We start from the raw sequence: 12,045 nt of genomic DNA, 5'->3' as shown, positions 1-12,045 counted from the left end.
AATGATAGGATCCAAAGGTCGCAATGAGGGAAGGGGTTATGCCTTAACCTACAGTAGGGTTATACCCTGACCAGTGTTATATGTGGCTGTTGGCTCGTCGGTGCCAGCGCTGAGCCCTGTGGCTGTTTGCACAGGGATATGACTGAGTTCAGGAGGATTCCGTATGTCTAAAATGTGTTGTCTGATGGTTGATGGGTGAGTTTGCGCTCTTGTGGACGTGCGGGAGGACCAAACATTCTGCATGTGAGACCTGTTTCGAGCCTGAAGCTCACGTTGCTGTCAAACATCACTAGGAAGGGGGAAGGTGCTGGAAAGATTGCAGCGTCAGATGGTTGTCTAGATACCACTTAAACTGTGGGTGTAGAAACCTCCAACACTGTAACTAGAGGCCATAAAATATCATGCCGAATGTCTCCTGCTATATACTGACATACTGTATTTTTACGGTTTTCTTTCCTCCTCTGCTACCAGCCCGTTGAAAAAGTGACTATTCTTCATTGCTGTCGTAATATGTGTATGATTAGCTTGATTTTTCAGTGTTGCAGCATATTTTTTATGCAACCATAAAGGCTGCCGCCTTGAGTAAACAAAAAACATGATATGCCATTAAGATCAGTATCATTGTGCATGTGCACAAGGGGCTGAACTCCTCTTGTGAGTTCTTCCATTCTGACCTGTCCAGCTGTCCCAGTTGGTGGTCCTGCCACTTTATTTCCCAGCGGGATTTGCAGGTTGGAGCAGGGCAGGGTTTAGCAGAGGCTGACCAAAGCTCACAGAAGCTGCAGTGGCCCAGAGTGCAGTTTGGAGCCAGTCCAGCTGGGGAGCTGCTGCCAGCATTCCTGCAATTCCTCCCCTACAGCCGCCCTTGGGAATGCATCCTGGTAGAAGTCATCCACTGAGAGGCCAAAATTCAGCAGGGACAAAAGAGGCTAAGCCTCTCTTCGTGCGCCTGTTCTGTAACTAAACAGCTTGCCCCAACTCTGAGGGAAAAGCCCATTTCCAGGTGTCTTTCCCCTTCCCACAGATTTCGGATGACACTACCAATGCATTGGGGCGCACAGCAAAGAGTCTCCTGTCCTTTATGCTGTGTTGTTATGTTGTAGCCTTGCTGAGATTTTTATATTTTTCTCTTTTTGATACAGATGAGCTCTTAGTCTGTTATTCAGTCCCTGTGCTGAGTGATCACTGACCTGCTTTGGTCTGTTTTTTTCCATGCTGCAAGTCCAACCAATGCGGCTGGGTACAGCAGTGAAAGCTCTTTCCTGAATGGCACACAGGGACAGAGGATGTAAGGAACCTCCCTTGTGCCCCAAAACCTCTTCTGAGGAGAGGTGAGCTGTGCTTCTGTAAGGCATTTTGGGATCAAAGTGTGATTTTTTGTCACAGACTTGTTACTAATCTTTGGCACGTTTTCTAAAAGAACATGCCATTTCATCTCAAATTTAGCAGTTTGCTGAGGAGGACTTTTAATAGAACTAAAACAGGTAAAGATTCTGTAACAAAATAAGTTCCTTTTAAAAGTTGCTTTAACACAAATAAGTTGCTTGTTCCAGTGGCTTCAGATAAAAATAAGCAGTGGAACTGACTTTAAAATGTGAAATGAAAGCGACTTCCCTTTTTCATTGTTAGAGCAGGAATTCAAAAAGTAAATAGCCATAGTTGATCTAAACTGTGTTTTTAAGATCTTCTGGTTTGAATAAATGTTTAATAATAGTACAGCTGGGAAGATGTGTAAGCAGTACTTTTGTACTCCTCTTACTAATTCTTAAGCATTTCTTTAAGTATACAGATTGAAGTCACTGTTTCACAGAGCTGAGTAAGTATTCTGTATGCTTACATGGGTTTTAAATGTAACAGGGTTGTTTGTTTGTTTGTTTGTTTGTTTTTCCTTCAGATAAACTGTTCAAAGTCAAAACTGACCTTGGTAAAAAGTGTTTGTGTGTAGTATAGCTGTAGGCATTTGTGCTGTCCTGACTGGTCTGGCTTGAGTTTGAAATTCAGATATAATTGAACACTTGTCTTTGACAGACATTATTGTAATTAAAACTCCAATTTTATTTAATAATCATTTTTTTCTTAAAATTACAGATGTGTTACATTTTATGGGACTTAAAGGTTGGATATCAGGAAGGACTTCTTTACAGAAAGGGCTGTTAAGCTGTGGAATAGGCTCCCACGGGTGATGGTTGAGTCACCATCCCTGGATGTGTTTAAAAACCATTTGGATGTGGTGCTCAGGGACATGATTTAGTGGAGGGTTGTTAGAGTTAGGGTAGTATGGTTAGGTTGTGGTTGGACTTGGTGATCTTCGAGGTCTTTTCCAACCTGAGCAATTCTACGATTCTAACTCAAAGATAGGGATAAAGATTGACTCCTCCAGACTGTGCAAGTGATAGACCAAAATGTTAATGTCACTACAGATGCACCTCTGAGAGGTGGAAATGAGGGGATCCAGGCAACTCAATGTTCACTGTGTCCACAGTTGAGATTTCAGATTTAGAATCATAGAATGCTTTGGGTTAGAAGGGACCTTTAAGATTATCTAGTTCTAACCTCCTGCTATAGGCAGGGGCACCTCCCTCTAGATCAAGTTGCTCAAAGCCCCATCTAGCCTGGCCTTGAATGCTTACGGGAAGGGAGCGTTCACAACCTCACTGGACAACACGTTGCTGTTGCTGCTCACTACCCTCACAGTAAAGAATTTCTTCTTGATATCTAGTCTAAATCTACCCTCTTCCAGTTTAAAACCATTTCCCCTTGTCCTATTTCTACCTACCCTTATAAAAAGGGTAGCCCTCTCCAGCTTTCCTATAGGTCCCCTCAGGTACTGGAAGGCTGCTACGACGTCTTGCAGACTTCTCCAGGTCCCAAAGAAGAGCCCCGACTGTCTCAGCCTGTCTTCGTATGAGATGAGTTCGAGCCCCCTGATCATCTTAGAGACACTCCCCTAGACCTGTTCCAACAGCTCCATGTCCTTCTTGTGTTGAGGGCTGTGGAACTGGATGCAGTACTCCAGGTGGAGTCTCATGAGAGCAGAGTGGAGGGGCAGAGACACCTCCCTCAACCTGCTGGTCACACTTCTCTTGATACAGCCCAGGATATGGTTGGCTTTCTGGACTGCAAGCACACACTACCAGCTCTTATTGAATCTTTCATAATTTCTTGCCACCTTCTGCACCAGCATAACCCTTTTCAAGGCAGACAATGCAGCCATTGTAGCACGACACACCTTTGACAAGCTTGTGAGCCAGGCGTGTCACACAGGTTGGAATTCCCTTTGCTTTTGAAGGAAAAAATAAATGATGTTTGTATCTGGCGGCTTTCCTGCACATGCCCTGATTTCATTAGTGCAGCTGAACTTCAGAAGCAGATATGTTCATGCCCAGGAATGTGAAAAAGTGCAGTTAGGATTTATAATTAAAAAGAAAAAAACTATGATTTTTCACAGGGGAAAAAAAAAAAAAAAAAGGTTGTCTGGGCAATATCAACATTTTAATGAAGAAAAAAAAAAAACCTGCAAAAAATCAATTTGGACAATTTGGGTCTTACTCTTTTATTATTATTATTATTATTATTTTGTAAGAAAAAAAAAAGAATAAATTTAGAATATGTGAGTGAAAGTAATAACTACGGAAATGTGGGAGTTGGGGAGTCAGCAGGCTAACCAAAAGGCAATAGAAAAGCAGAAAAATAGTAAAATTATTGCCAAAAGACCTTCATTTTAGAATCATTGCTGGAAATTACTGTAATAAGGCACATATTCTATTGAATATGTACTCTACTCAAGCCTGACAGTTTAAAAACTGACAACCACCCTTTCAGAGAGAAAACTATAAAAAAAATGCTTTTGATTCATCAAATGAGAGGCTGGCAGGTAGTATTGCCAGTATGCCCTGACCCAAACTAATATAAGCCCTTCTGCTATAATAAGGCACGTTTAAAAGAGACCCAAATATAATAACTGACTTGCAAAAGCTGACGGAAGAAACAAGAATGATTCAAGTAAGAAAAGTATTTCTTCTCGGCTTCTACTGAAAGTCTTACCTTGTTCATGCATAGCAAACCTTTCATTCTTTATTACGGAATGCACTTCATGCGATATTGATGCAACCCATATTTTTTGAGATTTTCTTCTCCTCCTCCTGCAATCTGTCTTCTGGAGGCATAATCTTTGATCTATGATGACAATAATTTTCACAGCATATGCAGTCAGTGACTGCAGATGGGGAGTAAGTAGCATGAGCAGATGATCATGTGAGAAATAGCAATCCTCTAATCCTGTAAATGTGGAATATGGTGGAATATGATGTCAAACCAGATATTCATAAGAAATTTGGGATCAAATGAGTGCTGCCACTTACTATACCAGAGATTGCTGGTGCCTCTGAGAATCTGTGACTGTGTGTCAGGCTCTGGGAATTAGTGGCCTGCTCTGAATTCTGTCTTCTTGCACTACTTTTGTGTTTTCATTAGACTAGTGACTACACTCATTTTTCTTTGATTCTCAAGCCAATTCTTTATGTCAGGCTACTCTTTGTATTTTTAGTCTTTTGAAGAAAAAATCATCTCTCCCCCTCTCTCCCTTTTGGAAACCCTAAATATACAGTCATTCCTTTGAGAACTTTTTTCATCTATTCCAAAACTGGAGATTGTATTTGTTTTCGTCATTCAAAGAAAATGGCAGACCACAGAATCATAGAATGGCTTGGGTTGGAGGAGATCTTAAAGACCATCATTCTCTTGGCCTGTACACATATCTGGGATTGCTGTGACCCAAGTGTAGGCTTGGCCTCGTTGAACCTCACTAGACTTTCAAGCTTGTCCAGGTGCCTTTGGATAGCATTCATGTAGCCTTCTCAGTAATTCTTCCTGAACTCACATCATATTCACATGCTTCTTTTTGAGTCTGGAAGATTTCAGCCTGCAAATAACGTTGTGAAGAACTGAAAACACTGTCACTAACTTGGAAGACTGAGGTAGCCTTTGTGTTAGTGACTAGACTTATGATATCAGTCCTGTCTGTACCAAATAAAATCCACAGCAGTGTAACTTCACTGCCCTACGGTGATGTCTGCCTGAAGGGCTGTATCTTTGGTTCCTCCATTCTAAAGATACCTAACTTTTTTTATGTTAATATATTCTGGAAATATTTCTTTTAACAGTAAATTCTTAGCCTGACTTTTTATGTATGTTGTGCAGCACTTGTATTATGCTAGGCTTTTCAAACTTTGAAATCAAGCCTGCTGGAGGCTTTGGGCTTCCTCTTTTCCCTGGCTGCCACAACCATTGAGGATTATGTTGCCTTTGGCACAGTGTTGCAGGATCATGCTTGTAAGGGCCAGAGCTTCAAGAGAAATATTCACCAGGAATTCCTTATAGGGAATAATTGATGTCTGTTCTCACCACAACTTTCTAAAACGTGATGATCTTGAAGGTCTTTTCCAACCTAAATGATTCTATGATTCTCAGGCATTTATAGTGCCACTTAGCTGGCTACCACAGTGCTCGTGCAGATAAGCAGGTGAAACTTGGGGTAGATTCAAACAAGGGATGGCCAGGAAAATGGTACAAGGTCATTATCAACTCCCACCCCCCTTCCCCCTCCTTATTGACAGAAGTCTGTAGTGTCACTGGAGGCTCCAATTCTGGAAGCTGCCCCAAACTTGAGAAGCCACTTAGAGTCTGAGGCTGGAATTCCAAATTTTGACATGTGCTCTTCAAAGCAGGCTTTGAGCAATGTTTTTCCAACACAGGCTGAGCACTGCAGATTTAGAGAATACGGAAGATCCCAGCTTCTCTTTTATTTCTGGCTTTGACATATGGTAATCTGGACACCATTGTAGCTTTAGATTTACAACTCAGTTTAATATCGCTATGTACCTTTGCATGGATATCATGCTTATTATCGCCTATTGGATGAAATATGAACAAAAAAAACCTTTTTTTTCCCTGAAAACTATTTTATTGGTTACTGGATTTTTATCTTGTATTTAGAAACTGAGAAATGACAGTTTCAGCCTCTGCTGACACTGAGTGCCACAGGGAAAGAAAGGTGACTCACAACAGAATGTGGACAACTCTTGAATACTTCAGAAGAGAATTTTATAGTAAGAACTGATGCTCTGCTTGGGACAAAAAAAGAATTACCTGAATGTGTGATCCTATGCCAGATCAGCTTGAGGTCAGATATGGTGCTGACTGATTTCCCTGGGGATGGAACCTCATTGTGTGTATGCAGGAATGTCACTAAACGGGTAGGTGAGCTTTTAGGTTAAACTTGTAAGCCAGAAAAAAAAAAAAAAGGAAAAAAAAAAAAAAAAAAAAAAAAAAAGCAGTGCCTGAAGGCTTAATATTATCTTCCCTGTTCCAGAGTGTCCACTGGGTGATGTTTGTTTTGGCAGTGTTTTTTGGTTTTTTTTGAGCTTGCTTGGTGGTAAGGAAATTCTTTTGAGACAGTTTGGGGTAGCAGAATTAGTTGAGGTTCTGTTTGCAGCTTTATTTGTCTCAGCATCTGGATTTATTATACATACTGTTTTGCTTGACAGAAAGATTAAGCAAACTGGACAAACTCACAGTTGTAACCTTATCTTTGCAGTCAGAACCCTACAAGTCATGATAAAAGATATGTTGTTAAGATCTACAAAGGAAAATACTGAAGGAAAAATGGGGGGAAAAAAGAGAGAGGAAAAAGAAAAAGAAGAAGAAAACCGTTTGATTCAACAGCTGTCTGCAAGTAGAGCTTGGATGTAGTATCATACTGCATAATGGTGTTACATAAATACAAGTGATATAGGTCTTTTTTTATGAGTGTCGTAAGTTTTGTTCTGTGTGTGGTGGCCTCACTGATTGTTTGCTGTTACCTGCTGGCTTCCCATCTATAAATATTTAATGATACAATTGCAGTTAAATCAGGAAGAAGAACTGCATTTATAGGAACAAAAAATCAGTAAGTTTTAAGCAATTGATTATAACTAGCCTCACATATCAAATTTGTTTCTTATTCCCTCTGACAGCCTGGCAGATTTTCTCGTGCTTCATTTTCTTATCGCTTAAAAAAGGCTTATCTTCCTTTTGTGTAAGACCCATGCAAAGGAATTAGTTACGTACTGAAGAGACAGTGAAGATGGCTAAGTACAGAATAGTACCAACTAGGTACCATGAAAATACCACCTAAGAAATTGTAAACTAAGGAAAAATCTTATGCTCAACTGGAAGGGGCCGTAAACACTGTCAGATATTTTGCTACACTGATGGGATTTCCAGACTTAACAGTAGTGTGTCACTGTAAGTGAAAACTTACCTAGTAAGTGGGGGAGAATGTTCCATGTTTTGCTTTGTTTGGTGCTGCACAGTTTCAGTTGACCTTCTGAGAGAATGGCAGGACTTTTCATGCTGGCTCTGAGTTCCTTCCAGGCAACTGACATCTAAGCCACTACTGAAAAAGGTAAAGCTGGTTTGAGAAACAGCTAGAATAGCTATTTCTTTATCTATTTCTTTATTAATTTATTAATTATGGCCAACAGCTAAGATAATTACAGCACAAATACTTACCAATCTGAACAAATTTTTTCTTGCCAACCAGGTTGATTGTGTTACATAGCATTTCCAGCAAGGTAAGTTAGGTGTTCCCATCGCTGGGAAGAGTATAAGTGTTGTTAAAGAAAAAATGGAGATTTATTTAAAAGGTTAAGATTTAAGTTATGGCAGTTATAGAAGAAAATTCTTGTCTGATAACATCATTTATGTCCTGTCATTGCATTTATTGGTAATTTGTATATTCTCCTCCTCTACTTATGTCCTTTCTGCTTTCCACAGCTGACTTATGTTAGCTTTGTCCTCTTGAATCTTTCTCAAACTGCACTTTCTTGTTTATATACTGCTTATTAAATATTTATTAAACATATCAGAGGGAATATTGTTTGAAGGTGCATAAAATGATAAGTTTATAGGTACACAAACTTTGAGGTTACCTGAAGGGCTTATACTGCCTGGAATCTTAGTACATTTTTTTTTCCCCATCTAATAATAGTAATAACAATAACAATAGCAATAATAATAAACAGCAACAAACAACAACAATAAACACAAAAAAATCCATCTTATCATTCCCTCTATTTCTTGCTTAAATTCAGACCTTCATGTGATTACTCTTGCAATAGTACTTCAGACTGTAGCAACACAAAAAACTACTTCAACATAGAAGTAATGTAACATTTCTCAAAGTTTTCAATGCTTCTGATGTGCTACAGGGAAGAAGAATAAACAAACAGTATGGCCTTGTTAGGTAAAAGCATTTATATCTTTACATTTGTGTAGCAGTTAGCAAACATACATTTGAAAGTACCAATATAATTCAAAAATATATGGATACCAATGTTGTTAAGTACATCTTATGATCTTTTAGTAGTATTTCATGCAGACTGATGGAGTAGCGTGCGTCATTCTCTCTGTGTCTTACAATTGTTAGATTTTGTACCTTAGAAGTAGGATTTTTTTATCTTTCAGATGTTTTAAATGTTGATTATGGCTCAGGATGATGCTTTGTGTGTGCTTGTGCGGTGCAGGTAAAGATATGTGGATATAGAAAAAACCTTTATAAAGATGATTAAGTGTTCAGGGTAGAAGCCTTCATAATGGTGCAATGGTCTCACAATCATTTTTACTAAATATACATGCAGGCAGACGGCCCAGCAATAAGAATTTGATCTAGCTTATATAGTAATGCACAATCCCATTGCTGTCAAGTTAGTCAAAGTACATGGGGGCAGCAAAAAGGCATAAATTCTTGTTTATATCAGCATAGGGAGGGCAGGAGATGCTAGACATCACATAAATCTTTCAGATAAAAAGTTAACCTGCCAGAATTTTTTGAGCAAATTTGAATTCATAGAGTTCATTTATGCTGGATAATTTCTTTCTTTCAGGTGACCTCAATTTTTCTGATCTGGTACAGAGAAAGTTGAAGGTCACACTGCATCACTGAACCGTGCCATGAGATGTTTCTCATGCAGATTTTAACTAGGATTTTGAAGGTCTGTATGCCATATCAGGCAAGGGAATTTAATCTCTATGAAGTATGAGCATAGTGAGTAAGAGGGAAAAATGAACAGGAAGCTTTTTAGCTACATTTCAAACTTCAAATGTACTAATTTTTTTTACCCAGCTGTTATTTATTGTGGAAAGATCTGACTTCCCTATCTCCCTTCCCCCTTCCTTTTCTATTTCTTTTTCTTCTTCTAGTCTCCTCTACTCCACAGTCTTTCACAAATGTATTATTTTGCACTTTTTCACCTACAACAATTCTTCACGTTCTTCCATAAATGTTACTTCTCACAAACTGATAGCTTTGCTCATAGAAATTGGCAAATAGAGTATTTGTGACCTTGTAGTGAGTTTTAGTAAACATTTTAACGTTGTCTTTAAAATTCCAACATGAAGAGAACAGTAGCAACTCTTGAGAGATTAAATTATCTCTCAGTTTTTGTTCAGTCATAGCTCCAAAACATCTAGCAGGGGAGACGTTTTGAAGAGTAAGATTCTGTGGATAAGATGTGCTGTTGTGAGTAAAAAGGGAGAATTGAGGTGGACTAAAAAGGTGGACTAAAAATTACAGAAAGAATTTGGGATCAAGGTTAGATTTGAAGCAGCTGTTTTTTAGCTTGATTGAATTGATATTATGGAATACACAAACTGGCTTGAAAGCTATGACCTTCCTTGGCTGATCAATGACTGAGTTCTCATTAGAAACATCTGGTAGGCTGTTTGGTCAACTGAGCTGACATCAAGCACTGAACTCCTTTAGGAAACACTACCAGGCCTTATGGTTCTAGATTTCCTGCCTTTCAAAGTAAGTTATGATAACGTACAAATTTGCTTGGAGGAAAACGTTTAACCTTAGTAGTTGTGACTTAATGGAGAAATAATTATTTCAGGCAACCAGCACGTTAGTGCTCAGATGAAGAGCTGGTCCCATGCAAATAGAGAAACAGTGGAATGTTATGTGCTGTTATCACCATTTTACTTGATTTTGAATTGAGATTTGTAGCTAAACGTGGGCTTTTGGAACTCCTTTCCTTTTCTGTAAAGTCCTGTTTCGTTTTGGGATAGCTAGGTTATGGGAGGGATGGTGGTAAGTTGGGTGAACTACAGCCACGTCTTGACTAGAACTGGAAACACTGGCCCTGTGTTATTTAAAAACAGGAATAATATTTATTTATTTTACAAGTCTTAATTTATTCCAGCTAGAGAAATCCCTGGTGAATAATTATGCAATTAAAAAAATCAAAACCGTTTTATCATAATACACCAACCCTTTGTCCACTAACTTGTCAGATTAATGTAATTATAAAATACAGTCTTAAAAATATACTTGTCTGCAATTGAAAGTGTTTAATCCCTTGAGGCAGAAGCTCTGGTTAAACATGAGTTCAGCCAACATAATTCTGCCACATTAGTGTGCATTACCGTTTACTAATTCAGAAAGCAAGTTCCATAGATGACTGATCATTAGTGTTTATTATAATTACATTACAGTAATTTTGTTTAGTCAATAAACATTTACACTGAATCAAAACATGGTGTTGTAGTGTGTCACGTTGCAGCCACTTACCCACGTTCAGATAATTTTGCTTTTACAATATAGCAGGCATACATGGCTTTCTGTTAATTGGTTACACATTAGGCACTTTTTTTCCATGTGCTTGCTCTGTGCCAGATGAACGAGTGGATGCGATAAGAAAATAGCTGCAGTGTTTCAAACAACAAAAGAGCATTTCCAAAAGCTCTTTGCTAGTAAAGGGTAGAAATAATCCCTTTACTTCAGTGCTTTTAGAACTGGGAATAGCTGATACATGCAGATATTTGTATGCAGTAGAGAAACAATTTATATTTCATTCTGACATGCTTAATTTTTTCCAGCAGGGAAGTTGAGGGTTGGGGGGAAAGACTTCGCAAAGGGATGGTCACAGCAAGTGTTATAGGGGCAGGCTTTTTGCAGTACATTTTGGGATTATCTCTAGTGTAGATCTGTGGGAAGATGTTTTCTTAAGTTAGTGAGGCCTATGTGGCATCTTTCCCTATTAACTGGGAACTATAAATAGTTCCCCTCTTTGAAGTAAAGATGGGAGTGAACAGAGTTGTTCTAGCAGCATAATGGGGCAGTTTGTGGCCCAGAACAGCCTGTAAAGGGTGTTCCAAGCTGCACCATTGCTGCAGTAGGAGTTTGGTTGTCCTGCATGAGGCAATAACCCTGCACTTTCATATCTCTGTCCTACTCCATAATCTGTACTGTTTTCAGTAATTATGTTCTAAGTTTTTTTTGTGTGTGTGTGTGTGTATACGTAGGGAAAATGAAGAATTAATACTTTGCTCTCCCACAAGCTTCTCTCTGAGGGGAGAAACTTGTCAATGGCACCCAAACTGCTCATTTCAAGAGCGTGCTACCCTGCATTTATCATCCTCCTTGCTGGAAATTTGCTTTCTTACACAGTGTAACAATTGTACTTTATTTTGTATAGAGTGGATGATTGTGAATGAATGCAGTGCTATTATATATTACGCACTGAAGGCATCAAAAGTGTAGTCTGATTTATCACTGAATCAAGTGCTACATAGCATGTAAGCATCTCCCACATTCAACATCAGTAAGTTTGTGTTCTAAACAAGGTCAAACCAATTGGGGTTAAGAGAGTGTTTCAAAATTACATTTACCATATTTGATTAGAATATTTACATTTATCCTATTTGATGAAAATGTTTGCTGTTTCTGTTATTCAGTTACTGGTCTCTGCTATCTGTACTGCTACACACACACTGGATGAATGTAGAGTAAGCTTCATATTCATGCTGCTAATAAGAGATGCAAACTGTTTGTGTATCAGGTTATTGAGCCATCAAGCGTCGCCAAACACTATATCACAAATGAAAACTGTTTGTTGATTAGACAATTGCAGCTGTGGCTGCCAGTGTAATTGTAAGTGCTAAGGAAATATAAACATACGCGTTTACTCATTCAGTCAGATTTCACCATTAGCAGCGTAAGCAGTG

At 38.8% G+C, this 12,045-nt stretch overlaps 1 protein-coding gene across 6 annotated transcripts in view; it reads left to right on the top strand.

The window, feature by feature from the left end:
- The window catches only part of ARHGAP8 (Rho GTPase activating protein 8), a 75,578-nt gene that overhangs the window by 776 nt on the left and 62,757 nt on the right, over positions 1 to 12,045 (top strand). The window lies entirely within an intron of this gene.

Source organism: Tympanuchus pallidicinctus, unplaced genomic scaffold, assembly GCF_026119805.1.
Source record: "Tympanuchus pallidicinctus isolate F22 unplaced genomic scaffold, pur_lepc_1.0 scaffold27, whole genome shotgun sequence".
NCBI classification, from domain to species: domain Eukaryota; kingdom Metazoa; phylum Chordata; class Aves; order Galliformes; family Phasianidae; genus Tympanuchus; species Tympanuchus pallidicinctus.
Note: the sequence above shows the minus strand (reverse complement) of the source record. Positions and strands in the feature narration are given on the sequence as shown.